This window comes from Notechis scutatus, chromosome Z (genome assembly GCF_049901735.1).
Source record: "Notechis scutatus isolate UNSWTSFEM ecotype Mainland chromosome Z, rNotScu1.2, whole genome shotgun sequence".
Classification (NCBI taxonomy): Eukaryota; Metazoa; Chordata; class Lepidosauria; order Squamata; family Elapidae; genus Notechis; species Notechis scutatus.
Window position 1 is genome coordinate 95,957,606 of NC_142025.1, and position 19,019 is coordinate 95,976,624.

General features: G+C 40.9%; 1 protein-coding gene across 4 annotated transcripts in view; it reads left to right on the forward strand.

The window, feature by feature from the left end:
- Positions 1 to 1,800: 1,800 nt before the first annotated feature.
- STAT3 (signal transducer and activator of transcription 3) overlaps positions 1,801 to 19,019 on the forward strand; it is a 62,184-nt gene continuing 44,965 nt past the window's right edge. Inside the window, exon 1 of one of the 4 annotated variants that reach the window (XM_026669850.2) lies at positions 1,801 to 1,943. The gene's annotated coding sequence lies outside the window, so the exon portion shown is untranslated. Of the gene's footprint in view, positions 2,244 to 19,019 lie in introns of all 4 variants that reach the window. The other 3 variants (XM_087945514.1, XM_026669851.2, XM_087945513.1) reach the window with 3 other exon arrangements.

Here is a 19,019-nt window from a genome sequence, read left to right on the forward strand (position 1 = left end):
TAAGAAGGGACAAAGAATAAATGAAAATAAAATCAAGTTCTAGAATTCCTTTAGAAGTAAAAGGAAGGAATATAAAGTTGGTTTATTTGATCAAGATTAAAATAGTTGATATTATTTCTGATAATCTTTAATGGACTTTGCTGACATGAAGACTGAAAAGAAGATGATTTACTATTTGCAAAATAACAAAAGGGATGCAGGAGATAATTTGTTATAAGTTACTAAAATTGTTTATAGTTGCAATTGAAGTAGGGAGTCACTTCTTTTATATACAGGTAATGCTTGGTTTGTAATTATTCATTTAGTGAACTTTAAATGGCACTGATAAAAGTGACTTACAACCCTTTTTCACACTTAAGATCACTGTAACATCCACATGGCATGTGAAAAATGGCATGTGAAAAAATGCAGGCACTTAACTGGCATGTATTTATGACAGTTGTACTGTCCCAGGGCAATGTGATAACTATCTGTAATCTTCCCAACCAGTTTCTGAAAAGTAATCAGTGGAAGACACCTGGATTCACTTAATAACTGCAGTGAATTGCTTAATGACTGTAGAAAAAAAAGCATAAATTGGGACAAAACTTATTCAGCAACTGCCTTGCTTAACAACAGAAAAATTTGGTTCACTTGTAGTCATAAACTGAGGACTATTTGTATTTCTTTTATTTCACTATATTTATATTTTCCCTTTCCTTTTATTCTTTGTCTTACCTTTTTATTTCCCTTTGCATCTTTTATTCCTATTTTTCTGTTTGACGTAAATTTTACTACTGTAATTATAATCTTTAATAAAAATTACTAAAATCCTAACCACCAAAAGTTTGTCATTTCCCTTTATTTCTTCTCAGAAAATAAAGGGGGTGGGGAGGGCAGGAGGATGTCCAACCTCCCAGCTGCAGCTGAAGGGCAAGAAAATGGATAAATCTTCCAAGAGAGAATAGAATAACAGAGTTGGAAGAGACCTTGTAACTCATCTAGTCCAACCATCTGCCCAAGCAGGAGACCTTACACCATTTCTGACAGATGTCCAATCTCTTCTTGAGAGCTTCCAGTGAAGAAGCTCCCACAACTGCTGAAGGCAAGCTGTTCCATTGCTCTCACTGCCAGAAAATTTCTAACATCTCTAGATTGAATCTCTCCTTGGCCAGTTTCCATCCATTATTCCTTGTCTGGCCTTCAGGTGCTTTGGAAAATAGTTTGATCCCCCCCCCCTCCTCTCTGTGGCAGCCCCTCAAATATTGGAACACCGTTAACATGTCTCTCCTGGTCTTTCTCTTCACTAAACCAACCATGCCCGCTTCCTGCAACCGAAGAAGGAAGACGCGATAGGGGTCAGGCTCCTTTGCGCAACGTTTCCACTGTGAGTAGGCCTTAATCAACAACGTTTTTTGTTTGCTACTTTTTGCACGCTTTCGCCGAACTCGCTGACTGCATCCCCACGGATCAGACTCCTTCGGGGGAGCCGCGGACGGCAGACGCTGCGCCCCCACCTGGAGAATATGGAGATCCAACCCTCTTTTCGCCCACGCCCGTCCCGGCCCCGCCCCTAAGATCTTCACGCACACCCATTAAAAGCCTCGGAGCAATTGAATCCTCCTTCCTCTCCTCCCCCTTCTTTAAACAAGTCAACAGCGGAGGCGTCTACGTCACACACTGCCCGGAACTCAGCTGGGTTTCCAGCAAAGCGGCGGGAGGAGGAAGTAGAGCCCGGAACAGCCCGATGAATAATAAAAGTAGCGGCGCATGCTGATTGGCTGCTTCGTGCACCTCCGGTGAAAGGTCCGCTGAAACTGCAAGCGATTGGTTCGCTAACGGAGGGTAGCTTTGATGCTGCGGGTGAGGGGGGCAGGACCAAGCTTACGACGGGAAGCAGTAGGAACAAGACGTCGACAGGCGAACGGCTCTGTAGTGGCTAAGTGATACTGGGGAGGTCGAAGGTAGGCTAAAGATGAGTTGGTAGTGGAAGGAGTACGGGCGAGGTGGGACGGGATGGAGCCATCAACAATAGAAACGAACTTTTTGAGACTGTCAAATCTTAACTTCTGCTAAAAGAGATCTTGCCTCTTAGCATGTGCAAAGTGCCCCTCCCCGATTAGAGCGCATCTCTGATGCATTAAAAAGATGCTTTTATCCCAAACTATTACTTTCGAATCGATGGCTTCCGTTGTATAAATTAGAGATAACGTTGATTGGAAGTGTCTTTCAACTCACTTCTGGAGCTTTAATAGGAAGAAAGGGTAAGTGGATGGGAAAGAGCAGTGGAAACTGAAATGAAAAGAAGTTAACAGAGCTTTCAGAGCTGTCATCTGTGACTGATCTTGGAGGAAAGCTGGGGGGGGGGGCGCTTGGTGGCTTCTTGACTGATTTGGTTTTGCCAAGTAGGAAAAGCTCTGGTAATTGGGATGAACCCATGATGCAATTTAAAGGACCTTGACAGCCATTACCCTCTTAGGGAGCCAGTAAATATGTATGGTGTGGAAGGATGGGTGGGTTTTGTATTGTTTGTTTCTTTTGGCTACAATTCCCATAGGAATGATGGGAGTTGTGCTTCAAAAATCTGGCTGAATAGGAATTGAGTGAAGTTATTCTAAAAAAAATAGCTATGTGCACCAGTATGGAAAAATTTCATATCCTATGGAGATAATGAAGAAATTGGAAAATAAACAATATACAGTTATGCAAACTGCTGATATAGAAAAGTTGAAGTCTATTCGTCCCCAACAATGGGCAAAAATTGACCAGAAGATTAGGATTTTGCACTAATTGTGGCTTATCTATTCATGAGTTTTGAAGATTTCATCATTACCCCATATTATAATCTCACAAAGAAAACTGATCATTCATTGTGACTTGTGACACTGCTGGCTAAATTGAGTTCTGGTGTGCGGCCAGAGAGATGACAGGAAGTTTCTGTTTTCACAAGTCCTTCAACAGGTTAAGACTGGGCACAAGGTTACTCTACAGAAAACTCCAATGCAATACTGGGTAATCTAGTGAGATTTAGAAATCTTGAGGAATGTTTACTTTGTTTCCAAAATAGCCTTTGCTTGCTAATACAGTTTTTAGTATTCTACTGATATTCACAGCCTTAGTTGGATTAGTATACCTGTATGGTGATGGGGGAAATGGGAATGCCTGCTTATTTCTAAGGTGGTTTAATGAATTTTCAAAGACTTGAAACTGTTTTGAAAACCTTGAGCATTCTGGAAAAAAAATGAGCCCTTTTGACTGTGTTCTATGAATAGGGTTTTGGTTTAATCTGTTATTCAGTTACCTTTATAACAATTTCAAGTGCAAATGAAGTGCGAGAAATGTTCTCATTTTTAAGCTCCTTTCTTTCTCTAAGGCAGACTTCTTATAACATAACTCCAGATATGTTAAAACTGCAACACCCTGAATCCCTGGCTGAAAGCAATGCTGTTAAAGTACCTGAATTTGAATTTCAGAAGAAGTCCAGGTTCATTTCTTTATATTTATTACTTCAATTTCTTTGCTGCTCAATTATAAAAAATATTCTAAAGTATGCTAAAGTATTGGTGAGCTGAGTACTGTGCAAGGTAGATTTGATAAGAATTACCATTCCTTATCCCAGCTATAAGAAAACTGAGGACAAGAAAGATGGGGAAAGACTTTTCAAAGAAATAGAAATGTTTATTTGTTAATTTGATACTTCTCAGGGGAGGTAATATTATTGATCCACTACCATAACTTCTACAATAACCATTTCTTAGCCTGAAATGCTCAGGAGTGTAGACTTCCTAGGCTGCTTATTGAGAATAGAGGCCCTGTTCCTCTGTGTACAGGTAATTCAGTTTTATCATACTTGTTTGGCTATTCTATCACATGACATTTGCAGTGTCAAATATCTGAACATTGTCTTAGGGCAAAATTTAAAGCAAAAGTAAGACTAGAATCCTTGTTAGGACCTCATTTATAGAGAATAGTAATATATCTTCTAGGCATAATCCATTATAATCTGACATAAAAGCCTGACTGTCTGGAACAAGTTAAACTTGTTAAAGGTCATGAATGCAGAACAAATTTGTTTCCATCTTTTGCCCAGAGTAAAGAGGTAGCAGATTATTTGGCTGAGATAAAGAATATTAGATATATTTGGCTCTGCTATGAATAGATTTTGAAATTTCAGAAGGCCTACCAACTATGAAAATCTGGAGCCATATTCAACTCAAGTCTTCTGACAAGAAGCTCTTTATCAAAATGACATCTTTAATGCAAGTGTGGAGAGGTGATGGTCTACTAATGACTACCAGACTGTAGTTTCCATGTGCTTTCAAAACTTAGTTGAGCATTTCAATTCCTGGGGATTATATTTCAGCAATATGGGATATGAGACACAAAAGTTTCCCATATTTCTAGTGCAAAATACTGATTGGCTAAATGATATGAAATCACCAAATTCAATTAAAGCTTAATCTGGTTGCCTATCTGTAATATAGTTCTGCTGAACAATAAAATAGTTGAATTGTGTTCAAAACATGGTTCTGCTTTTCAGTTTCTGTACTCATCAGTTTGAAAAGCATCTGATATCGAAGCATCATTTGAAAATAATTTCTATATAGCAGTCAACCTACTTCTACGACAATTGCTTGTAAAACATGCACTTGGTTGAATTTCCCATCAGTTTTAATGAATTTTTGCTTGGGATGTGACAGAGAATCCTTTTGATTGCGGTCCCTATAGTTTAGAGCTTCCTAGGGAGACATTGTGCTGATTCTTGCCTGGGTTTGTTTCATTTTTTCCTTTTTAAGAGACATCTGTGTAATAGCATGATTTTTCCTTCGTGGAATTTAAGTCTCTATGACTGTGATCCTACTATCCAAGAAACTCTCCTTAGAGTACAGGCAGCTCTCAACTTATGAACACAATTAAGACCAGAATTTATGTTGCTAAGGAAAGTGGTTGTTAGGTGAGTCGTGCCTAATTTTACAATTTTTTGCCATAGTTGTTAAGCAAACCAATGCAATTAAGTGAGACACACAGTCATTAAGTGGATCTGCCTTTCGCCATTGCAAATGTATGCTGGTTGCAAAGCATCTGAATTTTGATCATGTGATCATGGAGATGCTGTGATGGTCATAACTGCGAGGATCAATTGTGAGTCATTTTTTTCCAGTACCATTGTAACTTTGAATGATGGCTAAACTAATGGTTGCAAGTTGACAACCAGCTGTATAGAATTTAAGGAAACATGTCCTCCAAGATCAGATAGGAAAAATTGTTAGATATTCCTCCTTTAAAATAACAAATAGCATTCAGTGTCAACAAGAACAAAGTGATGCATTTTGATACATGCACCATACAGGTTAATAGATTCCAGCTGGCAGTGATTGATCTTGGAAAGGAAACTTAAATGGACAGGTCACCTGCTATAAAAGAGGCAAATTCTATGCTAAGAACCATTAGGAAAAAAATGCCCTGATAAAACTCTTAGGTGTGACTGCATCTTGAATACAACGTTCATTCTAGTTAGCAGATGTTAAAAGGGATAAGAAAGGCAACTTTTTTGTTCATAGATTACCCTACAAAAAATAGCTTAAGAGTTTATTAACCATAAAACAGAGATATAAGGGGGTTGGGGAGAAGGTTTTCTTCTCTTCCACAATGTCATAATTTAAAATCCTATATTGAAACTAAATGCTGATGTTTCAGAATGAAAAAGAAATACAGCCCTCAATTTACAGTTCATTTAATGACTATAGGAAGTTACAACAGCAATGAAAAAGTGACTTATATGACCAGTTTTCACACTTAAATGCATTGCAGTATCCCATGGTCACATTCAAACGCTTGGCAATTGACTCATGTTTATAATGGTTGCAGTGTCCAAGGGTCATATGATTACATTTCTGATAGTCAATGGAGAAGCCAGATTCATTTAAAATCCATGTTACTAACTTAAGAATTGCAGTGATTCACTTAACAATTGTGGCAAAAAAGATTGTAAAATGGAGCAAAACTCGATTAACAAATGTCTCACTTAGCAACAAAAATTTGGGGCTCAATTGTGTTCGTAAATCAAAGAGTATCTGTACTTTTTCCAGAAAGCATAATAAAACTTGGAACTGAATTCTCTCTCATATGAAGGTGGCAAAGCAAATTCAGTGGTTTAAAAAAGAACTAAATAAATTATGGACAATGTGTTATTAAATGGCTAGTTGTTGTGATTATTTTCGGACTTGCAAATGGCGTATCTTCAATATTAACTGGTGAGTATGGTTAATATTATTAGTAATGAGAGAATGAAAGCCGTTGCTCCTACATCATATTCATAGTTTCTTTGGTGACTTTGATTGAATTGGGTCTGTCTTTAGTACCTGTACTAAAAATTGAGGGAAAGGGATAATTTTATATTGTACTACATTATTTTACTATGCAAAATCAATCTGTATTTTCCTTCCCTTATCATCCATTTATTTTCCACCCCCTCCTAAATTCACAAACAAGTATTTATTTAAGTAAAACTGTATCCTGATATAATCTACTCAAGAATCCCAGGACTTCATAACAACTATGCAATATGTATGTATGTGTGTATGGATGGCTGGATGGCTGGATGGATGTATATAATAAAAATAAAATCTAAAAAGAAAGACGGATAGAAAGGGAATCAAAGGTATTTGTGCATATAGATATAAAACATTCATTCACTTAAAGGTTAGATTCACAACATACTCTAAGCCAGGGATGTCAAACTCAAGGCCCGTGGGCTGGATCCAGCCCACAGGGTGCTGAAATCTGGCCTGCGGGGCTGGCCTGGAAATATCAAGGGACCGGCCCATGGTGCATCTGGCAGCTAAAATGGGCTGCATGCAGCCCCCCACATCTCATTTTCACACTCCATAGCATCTGGCAGCACTCTGCCTGCAAAAACTGGGCCAAAAAAACAAGCCCAAAACAGGCTGAAAAATGGGCCGAAATAGCTGAAAAACAGGCCAAGAATGGGCTCAAAGAGGATTGAAAACAGGCAGAAAACAGATGAAAAATGGGCTCAAAACAGGCCAAAAATGGGCCCAAATCAGGCTGAAAACAGGCTAAAAAATGGGATCAAAATGGCTCGTGTTGTAGGAAGTCATTGCTCAAAACTACAAGTGTTGCAGGAGGCCATGGAGGATGAAAACAAGGCACACGGAGCCGCGGGCGGTCTCCCCACACCCTGTTTTGGCTGTCAGAGCGCTGCAGGAGGTCAACCCCCTGCTGCCTCACCACTGCCCCCCCGCCATTGCCAGCTCGCAAAAGAGAACTACAATGCTGATGTGGCCCTTGAAGAAATCTCTGCTCTAAGCTGTATCTCAAAGGTGCTCAGCTCTAGAAATCTAGTCCAAATATTTCCAAACTACTTTGCTTTATATCTATTGACTAGACGGTTCTGAGACCCCTTTATTCCACTCCATATCTAAAAGTGTGGTAGATCTTGTGCTTCCAGGTCCTTAATATCAAGTTTAGCAACAATGAAGCCCCATTAACTTTGTCTTTTGCTTATGTACATGTAATTGGCTAAATATGAGTTACTCTCTCTTGTGACTATCAGTTTGGTTGCCAATAATCCTACAAACTTTCCTTGGCATTTGCAAAATACAAGTATTACATTTTTATATGCCAAATTCTACTGTTATGCCCCCTTTGTTTTACTGTTTTCTTTTGACAGATCCAATATACCTTTCCTAACACAATTCCTAGCTATTGGATCATTCTGTAGAGTTTTGATGACACATACAACAGCTGACTTAAAATTATATTTTTGGTGTCTGTAATGATGCACTGCTTTCTGTGGGTTTTGTGTGCGCGGTTTTTTTAAAAAAAGCTTATATATGCAGACGACTAATATTGAGAAGGGAGATATCTACAGGAAATTATAAAATAGTAAATGGTGTGGTAAATGTGTAGAAACAAAATTGAAATGATAGAAAAAGTTCAGAAAGTGCTTATGATGTCAATTTTTGGCTATTGTACAAATAAAAGTAAAAATAACTTACATTGTATATTTAATTAGAAGTAATTCCCATGAGGCTTCATCAGGATGCTTGTCTATTTAATGTTCCCATGTTTGCATATAAATAAAGCAGTAACACCTAAGGAAGAAAATATACTGTATGAAGGTAAGCACCAACTTGAAAATAGTATTTCATCCTGTCAAAAATGCCACATCACTGACAGACCTAGTTACCTCCATTATTGTGAAAGCAAATAATAATAATTAAAATTTAATTGGGACAGAAAAATATGACTGCTGAATTCCCTAATTTAATGTAAAGTTTCATAATTGGGAACTATTTTTCTTGTTATTTTGATCTGAAGAAAAAAATTAGAATTAGTTTTGTCAGATCAAGTTCCTGAAACTCTTGTCTTACATAAATTGCAAGAGCAAATTTGAACTTGAGGTTGGTGAGAAATGTCTTTTGAAAACTGGGTGTCTCATAAAGCTGTGAAATAGTCTTTCAAATGCTTGTATAATTATATTCCATACTCCTTGCATCTTTCATTATCTTAAATAACAGAATCTTGCATGATAAGCACATCTGTAATTATTAAAACCATAATAAATATTGCATAATGAACACCCTCCTCCTCCTATTTTCCCCACAAAAACAACCCTGTGAGGTGGGTTGGGCTAAAAGAGAATGACTGGCCCAAGTTTACCCAGCTGGCTAAGGCAGATTCATGATCTCCCAGTTTCTAGTTGGTGCCCTAACCACTAGATCAAACTTAGAAAGAGGCATTCCATTGGCATTTGAAAAAACCTGTCTGCCTGATTTGCAAACAGATGCAATATGTTGTGAGAATGAATAAATTTGTTACAGCTTTGCATCGAGAGGAATGGAATCAAATAATGTGACAGATTTTTCCCACCCAGATCAGTACAGTAAATAATCTCCCTAATGAATGGATAATTTATTATTTTGCAAACACTTTCATTCGATTTAAGAAATTTGGATCTGTTGGTTCAACAAACTAGTGTTGGCTAAGCCAACCAAAGAGAATTAGGGATAGGTGTGATTTATGAATTGACCTATGAAAGTGCTGCTGCAAAGTTCAGGCAACACCATTTCAAATCCAAAAGTGACTTGGGATTTGACCATATATCTCCTGTGCATGTTGCTTGATATCTGAAGTCTTGTTTTAAGTATCCTTGGTGAATAATGTTTTTCCAGAATCTTCCAAGAGGAGGCCTTTTTTTAAAAAGCAAGTCATTTTTATAGACTTTTCTTCTTCAGAAGCCCTCCCTAACAACACCTCTTTAAGTGCCAGGTGACTTTCCAGAAATCTCTGGCAGCTGGTTTTCTGTTTATGTATTTCTGATGTTGTAAAATTTATTATTTTGTTGCTGCTGTGTAATGTTGTTCTTGTGATATTGTGACTGGAGTTTTTTTTTTAATTTGTTTGTTTCATTAACAATTAACCAGGTTTTGTATTAAAATTTTATCAGAAAGCCCCTGTGTGAATTTAGTTTCATTAAAGAAAATAGGACATTTTAACAATAAAAGAGATTCAGCCCCAGGTGAACTTACATTTCTGCCTGAAAAGGAGCAAGAACTACAAGGCTGGAGACAGGAGCAACTAGGTTGGAAAAGATTGACCACAGAGATGTCTGGTTTTGCCATTCTGTTTTTCAGCCTCTCCATATAGATCTACTGGACACATTTGCAGCAGCCTCTATCTTAATGATTTTTAAAATTACTTGTCCCTTTGTTGTTTGCTTTTTGTTTGGACTTCAGAGTAGCATATTAATTTTCCCATAGATGAGATTGAGATGTAGCGCCTTCCAAAGCGCAGAGCAAAAACCAAAAGTCGTATTAGTCAAGCAGGTGTCATTTTTGTTGAAGAAAGACAAACGAGGAGAGGCAAAAGTTTCTGTTTCCATTTCTTTGCTGTAACTCTGTCAAGATTTGCTTTGTTGGGGATCTGGGCTATTTTAGTTTCTATCCTATTCTATATTGAAATTTACAAAAGAATTTAAAAAAAATGTTTTCCAGGAAGAACTGAAATGAAGCCTGCTTGGCAACACATACAAAAGATTTCCAGGAGTAAGAAGAGAAATTTGTATTATTTACAGATACTGATACAGATAATCAGAGTTGGAAGGGACCTTGTAGGTCATCTAGCCGAAGCGGGAGACCCTACACCATTTCTGACAAATGGCAGTCCAATCTCTTCTTTAAAGTCTCAAGTGATGGCGCTCCCACAACTTCCGAGGACAAACTGTTCCATTGGTTGATTGTTCTCATTGTCAGAAATTTTCTCCTTGTTTCCAAGTTAAATCTCTCCTTGTTCAGTTTCCATCCATTATTCCTTGTCTGGCCCACAGGAGCTTTAGAAAATAGCTTGACCCCTTCCTCCCTGTGACAGCCCCTCAAATATTGGAAGCAGCCCCTCAAATATTGGAATTTATTTGTTTATTTATTCAACTTCTATAACTGCTCCGACTTAAAATTCTAAAACTATAAAACTATTAAAAACAATAAAACAGTAAAAACCTCCAGAAAATAAATAGACAAAGGCCATATAATTAACAAATAGTAAAGCCAAAGGGGATCCTAACACACTCTAAGCTCCAGGCCTGGGTATATAAAGTTTTTAAAGCCTTGCAAAAGGTCATTCCTCTAGGGGTTCCTAACCTTTTCTATATCCCATACACCTAGAATACTGTGTGTGTGTAGAAAACATTGAGAAGAACACAAATACCAGAAGAATCAAAGCAGAAATGAGTCTCTTACAGCGGTTTGACTAGAGAATCTTTTGGGAAAGAGATCACAGATAGAATACAGTAATTGTACTTGTGGAAAGAAATAAATGATAGCAAATGTGTCTGCAGGCCAAATGTGTAGTTGTAGTGAAAAACCAAATTCACACTTTTGCTTTGCTTAAAAAGCACACTTGTTATTATGTTCCATTTTATCATTCTGTTTCAGTTGGTTGATAATTTTTTATCGGGGGCATCCTCCATTTACCCCTTTTCTGCAAATGATTAGTGTATGGTGAACAAGAGTTCAAATTTGAACAGTATAGAATTGGAAATGGCCCATTTTGAGTCTGAAGCAGTGATTTTGCATTTGCTGTTTTGATAATTTTGAAATCTATTTTGAACCCAAAATAATTCTTAAATTTGAAATAACTTATTTTGAGTCTGAAATAAGTATAAAATAATTGAAGCACCCCATTTTGAACAAAATGTATATTGTCCTACACTTAGATTAGACATATTAAGGTAAAAATGTTTTTCATATACAATCCCTGTTTTGCTGACCTATTAAAACAATTCTGTTCTTTATGGATAATTGCTTAATTTCATAGAGCCATAATGGCAAACCTATGGCACACATGCCAGAAGTGGCATGCAGAGCCATCTCCGCTGAGATGCAAGCTGTTGCCCCAGACTAGGTCTACTGCGCAGGCTTATGCACCACCTATATGCCAGCTGATCGTCGGGTAGCTGCCGCACATGTGTGGGGGTCGGGGCACGTGCAGGAGACACGCCCGCATGTGCAGAAACGTTTGGAGTCGCATACACATGCACAGAAACATGTGCGTGGGGATTGCATGTGCATGCGCAGAAACTGCGCATGGGGGGATCGTGCACGCATGCGCAAAGGCGCACAACACACGTATGGGGGTCCTACATGCATGGGGTATGGGGGGTCCCCCATGCATGTACGACCCCAATACATGTGTTGTGCACATTTTGGCACGCGAGGACAGAAAGGTTAGCCATCACTGTCATAGAGAATCAAGCCATTTAAAAAGTGTGAGATAAAATGAAAGGCTCAAAAGTCCTGCAAAAATACAAAATATTTGCCTAGCACAGGAAAGATAACAAAGGAGTAGGAAGCATTTCAGTATTTCCTAGTGGGAAATTCTGAAATGCTTTTAGTGAAAAAAAGCCCATTTGTGAGTGGTAACTTTCCATATCATGACAAGCATGACAAACATTCTTGCTTATGATACATTTTAGGACTACTCACTGTTCGCCTATTATTTTACTATCTCTCTAATGCCTCTTAAGTGTCTCTTCATTTTTTATTGGTAATATTTTTGCTTTTGGAGCAATCAGGTGACATCCCACCACCACCACACACACACACTATTTCTACTCACATTCTTTGTTATGGGGAGCTAAAATCATTTCCTGATGCTTTTGTTTTGAAAAGTAAAGCGTTAAAGAAAATTCAGGCAGACAGACAAAGTGGATTCTCTTTGCCTTTCATTCCTTCCCTTTTCACCTTCCTTGCTTCCTGTTTCTCCTTCTTCTCCAGTCCATCCTTCTCTTTGTTTGAAATGGGTCTTTACACTGATAATATATTTTACAAAGTTGTATGCACCTGAGACACCCCCTCCCCCCATTTCACGTGGCAGTAGTATGCAGACTCTTGGCAACTGATAACATTTGGCTCTGCTTCTTGTCTTTATGCTTCATTTTCAAATGGCATACAGTATGCATGGAACAAATCTGATAGCAGCTATTTCCGTGTCTCCCAAACAGTTCCCAGCAAGCACAAACTCCTGCATTTACTGTAAAACCCTTTCCTGCTTTTCAAAGGGAATGCAAGAGGATGGGCTCTTGTGGAGAATAACAGCTGTGGTGAAAATCTTCACTTCGATGCAATGCACAAAACTTAGATTGATGCACCTCAAGATTCTTTTTTTGTTTCTGTTACGGGGGGAATATCTCATTGTAGGGGGCTTTCAGTCTTTCATTTTGTGAGGGAACATAGCCACAATAAACGTTACTGTTACATGCTGTGTTATTAGAATTTTGCCATCCAACTCTTTCATTGTTCTATAATTGATCAAATATATTTGTGAGAATATGATAGTGGCATTGAAAAAGTAAATGCAGTTTAATGATAACCTTTGTTAATCTTCTAAATTTTCAGTGGAGTAAATAATAGAGTGAAGAACAAGTAAGTAAATTACAGTTTTAAAAGGTTTCCATATATTGAAATAAATTTATGTTATTGCATCATAATAAAAGCACTGTTTGAAAAATCTTTTTAATTTCCAAATGGATCTTCTCCAGTAAACTTATATCTCTATGTAAATATATCTATCCAAATCCTAAAATAATTTAGAAGTTATTATCTGGTAAAATAAGGACCAGTTCATTTATAAAGTAACCTGAAGAAAATTCCTGTATAATTTTTTTGGAAGTATTTTGTAACTGAAGTGGTCCTTGTTTTACTCAAATAAGAACTTCTGAATTTAGGATTTGGATAGATATATTTACATGAAGATATGAGTTTACTGGAGAAGATGCATACATTTTGTATGTGTATAATTGAGCCAGCTGTACAATTGAATCACATGCATGTTTACTTAGATATTATAAATACAATCATTAGGGAACTTATTGCTCGGCAGAATAGAAATACAGCAAAAGTAGATTTATTGAAAAATCCTTTTTCCAGTGTCCAGTTATCAACAATCCAAGGTTTAAAATCTATATCATATTGAAATCACTAAAAGGAGTAAAACCAGTAATTTTACAATCCCATCTTTCACTTGGCTGCATTCTGATGGAATTACCAACAGGTGACAGACAGTTAGAAGCAAAGTTCCCAAAGATATCCTCTCAGGAAAGCTGGTTATAGGTATACTTTCCAACTACTACTATCATGGCAGTCCATTTTGCGTGTACCTAGAATTCAGAATAATTCATACTATTTACTTCTCTAATATCTCTGTGAATGTTTTATGTAGTAAACCATTATTTTTATAATCATCATTTTGCAAGTGGGAGGATGAGTCTAGGGTCACTTGGTGAAGATGAAACTTGAACCAGGGATTTCCCAGCTATGATTCTGGATATTTTCCTATAGCAACCTTTATATAAACTTTTTTATGCATACTACCTTTAAAAATTATTTGTGACATGAACCTAGTTTCAGAAAACAATAATTGATAGCACTATGATGTGTTCTTAATAGCAACTCAAAGTGCTTGTATATGGATGTGTGTATTTAGTGTATTTTTGGCAATAATCCCCAGGTTCTTTTTTAAAGAACAAAAGGCCACAGACACACAGACTGCATTTATCATGGTGTCATTGTTGGTTTTTTAAAAAGACAAATTATTATTGTAAATAAAGGCCATAACTTTAGATTCTTTTTTTAAATAAAAATATAAGGATGTTGTCTAACTATATTCAGGGGTGGGATGCTACCGGTTCAGCCCGGTTCTATAGAACCTGTAGTTGCGAAGAGCAGCTGAAACCAAACTGGTTCAGTGTTTGGCCCACCTGCCTGCCTGGGCTATAGGCTGTCCTTTATTCCCTGCTTTTTCCTCCTCAGCTGCTTTGCACAGCACAGCTGAGGTTGAAAAAGCAGGAAACAAGAGGATTTTCAAACACTGTGCACCTGAGCGCAGTGCTTGTCAGCTGTCCAGGTGGCACAGCTGATGATTTCTTGCAAACGCTGCACACACAATAGTATGCAGTTCGGAGAACCAGCAAATCACTCCACTGGCTGGCCTCACCCCTCCCTGCTCGCTCACTCCTTACCTGGCATGCGAGCCATCCAACTTGCCTGGTTTGATAGGTTGCTATTTTTCCTCCCCCTCCCCCCCCGACCATCAGCTGTTCTGCTCTAATCTAAAAGCAGAGCTGAACCTTCCTTAGGACTGAAGCTTTTCAGTGCAGACTCAGGTAGCCAATTGCAGATAGATCTCTAAATTAATCTGTGATTCTGTGAGCAACTCAATCTTCCTGCCTGCTTTCCCTGCTTTGGGGTAAAAGTTGCTCTTTTTTATAAAAAATTCAATATTTACATACTTGGGGTGTTGTGAGTTAATTTTGTGAGTTTGCTTGGAAGCAAATTTGACAAGCAGTGGCCACCTTGGAGTGCAGTCTCTTCAGACACGAGGTGAGCGGCCATTTTAAGTGGCCCGGTGACCATTTTCAGGGCTCCAAAGACCCAATTCCCCCCTGCCATCCTTAAGCACTTTTGAGAGCCATTCTCTCAACACTTGAGCCTTGCTTATTTTAAAATGGATCAGGACAGTGCTCATGCAGAGCTTCCCCCCTCACCCCAGTGGAACAGGCCCTCCAACCCACTAAAAGGAAAAGATGCAGACAACGTACTGCTCAGAGAGAAGCGGCTGCAAAAATCAGAGCTAAGACTCTAGCCCCTAAGAAGACAACTCAGGCTGAGTTGAAGGCAGAGAAACGCAGACATGTGGCTCTAGAGAGACAATTTAACAAGACTATTCAACAAATGAGAGGGCAACTGCGACAGGCTTCCCAGCCAGCTGAACATCAGGGTTTCCAGAGAAGCCCCCCCCCAGGGGAGGGGAAGTTGTTCATGGAGCCTTTGGACCTCCTCCTGTCTGGTCCCCAAGGCATTTGAAGAACAACTAGATCCTCAGGATTTCAGCAGGTCTGGGCCATATTTCCAGCAAACTTCTGGGCCCTATGCCTCCTTTCTTCCCTCCAGAGTTCAGGCCTCCCAGATCAGGCCAGAAGCCACCTTCACGACCACTGCAGCTGGCCTTTGGCCCTCCACTACCTTTTATATCAGGCCCAGGGAGATCCAAGATGTTGTTTCCTTAGCCATTAGACAGGGATTGGCTGAAGGTTTTCAACAGATTCTTCAGCCTCTGGAAAGAGTTCAGGCCCTTCTCCCTTCTCAGTCTCTGGCTTCCTTACCTCCGCAACGAGATTTCCACAGACCCCAAGACCTCAGGGTCCATTCTTCACAGGCAGAATGGGAGGAGTATGAAGGGGAAGAGGGTGCCTCCCCATCTGAACACAGTCGCTCCTCTCTTTCAGAGGGCGAAGAGGGCGAAATCTGTGATCGCAATCTTTCAGAGGAAGAAGACTCTCGTCCAGATCAGCCCTCCTCTGCATTAGTCTTTAAACCAGCCTTCTTTAAACCCTTACTTAGCAAGGCCCTGGTCACTGCCAAGCTGTCACCTGAGGAAGCAGCACCTGAACCACAACGGGGACCCTCCGGACAAAAAGACTCGCTCTTCTCCAAGCCAGTAGTACACACGGAGGTTTTGCCTTCTCCCCTTTTGTTTCTAGACATGGTCAAGGAACAGTGCGCTTCCCCCTCGGCAGATCCTCGTCCATCATCTTTGGACAAGCAGTTTTACAATGTCAGCACATCCCTAGCCAACGCCCTTGCAGTGCCCTCGGTAGACACTCCGATTGTGGCATCATTCTCCTCTTCTGACACTCCCATCGAGCCAGAGGATGTACTTAAACCAGAGGACAAGCGTTCCGAACAGACCCTCAAGCACAACCACCAAGCAGCTGTGTGGACTGTTCAGGCTTCAACCGCTGCATCATTTTTCACAAGGGCATCTCTACGATGGCTGCACCAACTGCAGGACTGATTGCCTGCCTCTGACCTCAGGTCTCATCAGGACCTTAACAAAATTATAGCAGCAGCGAAATTCACTGCGGATGCTACCCTCAATTCCACCAAATTTGCATCAAGGGCCATGGCATCTTCGGTGGCGGCAAGAAGGCTTCTGTGGCTCCGAAATTGGCAGGCAGAGTCACGCCGCAAATGGAAGCTGGCCTCTGCCCCCTGCACAGGAGACAAGCTTTTTGGCGAGGCTCTAACGCCGTATCTCATCGAGACCAGAGATAAACGTAAAATTCTTTCCTCCTCGGGGAAAAAAGCTGACTATTGCCCAGCTCCTTATTGCCCAGCTGCCTTTCAGGCGGAGTCCACCTCCCACTTTCCTTGGCCACAGAGTGCGTATTCTCAATGCCAGGACCAATGTTAAGAACCACCTGGCAGACAACAACCTTCTGCTGGTAAATGGCCCTTTCGGGGGCAGGGGGTCATGCCTTCCATCACTCTAAGTAATACCTCGTTCTCCTCACCCATCGGAGGTCGCTTAGCCTTCTTTGTTTCCAAATGGGAGGAGTCAACGACGGATGCCTGGGTGCTCAACACTGTTAGGTCAGGGCTACAATTGGAATTTCTATCATCACCCCCAGAAATTTTTTTGATTTGTCCCATTTCATGGGACACTTCAAAGAGAACCCTTATGTATTCGGCCATTCATCACCTACTCGACATAAGGGCTATTCAACCAGTTCCCACCTTACAATGGGGATGTGGATTTTACTCTCGTCTTTTCGTTGTTCCCAAAGCCTGGGGGGTGGGTGGCGAGCCATCCTTGACCTAAAATTTCTCAATCAATTTGTCAAATACAGGCAATTTAAAATGCAGACACTGCATTCTGTCTTAGAGAGCGTTCAAGAGGGCAACCTCCTCTCTTCCATTGATCTCACGGAGGCTTATCTCCACATCCCCATCTGGCCTCATCATTGCCAGTTTCTCCGTTTCTGTTACCAGAATGCCCACTACCAGTATTGAGCCCTTCCCTTCGGCCTCTCATTGGCTCCAAGGGTCTTCACAAAGATTCTAGTAGCATTGGTGGCTTTACTCCGTTTTGTTCCAGTGAGGAAACAATGCTACTTGGATGACATGTTGATACTGTCCTCTTCCATCCACTCGGCCCATCGGGACTTACAAATTACCCTGTCCTGCCTCCAAAGCCACGGGTTTTTCATCAACACCAAGAAGAGCCATCTCTCACCCACGACCAAACTGCTACACTTGGGAGCAGTCATCGATACGATTTTCCTGTCTCCAGATCGTGGAAAAAGCCTTGCAGAGATCATCAGCCAGATTCAACAACAACAGACTGTTCCACTGTCGCTGCTGTCCAAACTACTCGGGAAAATGGTCTCCTGTATTGGCATGGGTACGGCTTCACGCCCGATCGCTCCAATGGTTCCTGTTCCCCTTTCAACGAGCAGGAACCAGCCACTCATCAATCAAGGTCCTGCTCTCTCAACAGGCCCGGCGGTCCCTCAATTGGTGGCTCTCCCCGTCCCTATGGAAGGGGCTCCAGTGCAAGGAACCAGACAGGCTAGTAATCACCACAGATGCCAGCCTTCTGGGTTGGGGCTCCCATATGGAGGGTCAGATAGCTCAAGGAGTTTGGTCCAGATCAGACAGCACCCGTCCCATAAATTGGTTAGAGCTCAGAGCTATCTCTCTGGCTGTCAAGCATTTCAGAGCCTCGGTGACCGGCTCCCATGTTCTCGTGTTGACAGACAATATGGCCACAAAGGCACACGTTAACAGACGGGGGGAACAAGATCCAAGGCACTTATGAGGGAGGCAGAACGTTTGGGGTTATGGGCAGAGAAACACCTGCTATCGATCTCAGTGGATCACATTTCCGGAGTCAACAGTTCCCAAGCCGACTGGCTGAGCAGGAGTTATAGTCAACCAGGCAGAATGGTCCATTCCTCCATCCCTATTCAGGGATCTTTTCCTCAGATTTGGAACTCCGGGAGGTGGATCTCTTCTCCACTCCTCAAAATGCCCAAGTCAACAGATTCTTCACCAAGTTTCCTTGCCAGGGAGCGGAGGAGACCAATTCTCTTCAGTGCAAATGGCCCATGGGTCTCCTCTATGCCTTTCCCCCTCTTCCCATCATTCCGGCGGTCATATGGAAGCTGTTGGCAGAACAAACAGAGCTAATTCTTCTGGCACCCTATTGGCCAAGGAGGCCCTGCTTTGTGGACCTCGTCAACCCGTCTGTGGCTTCCCCTTGGAGGATCCTGGCCCATCTCATCCCCCTGCACCAAGGGGCTCTGATCCATCCGGGAGCCCCAGTGGCTCAAGCTGACCATATGGCGCTTGAGCGGCAGTAGCTAAGGGAGGCTAATCTCCCAGAGAGGGTTATCCTCACCATCCAGGTGTCTCGCAAACCTTCTACGAGGCACCTCTATGATGCCACCTGGAGGGTTTTCTCCCAATGGTGCCTCAAGGAGGGTCTCTCTCCTTCCTCAGCCCAGTTGGCAGAGGTTCTTAGATTCCTTCAGGATGGCTTGGAGAAAGGTTAAGCCCCCAATACCTTACGTCGCCAGTAGCGGCTCTCTCAGTTCTTTCATGGGGTTCGCTTCCTTCCTTGTCCCATCACCCCTTGGTCAAGAGATTTTTGAAAGGAGCTTCCAACCTACACCCTCC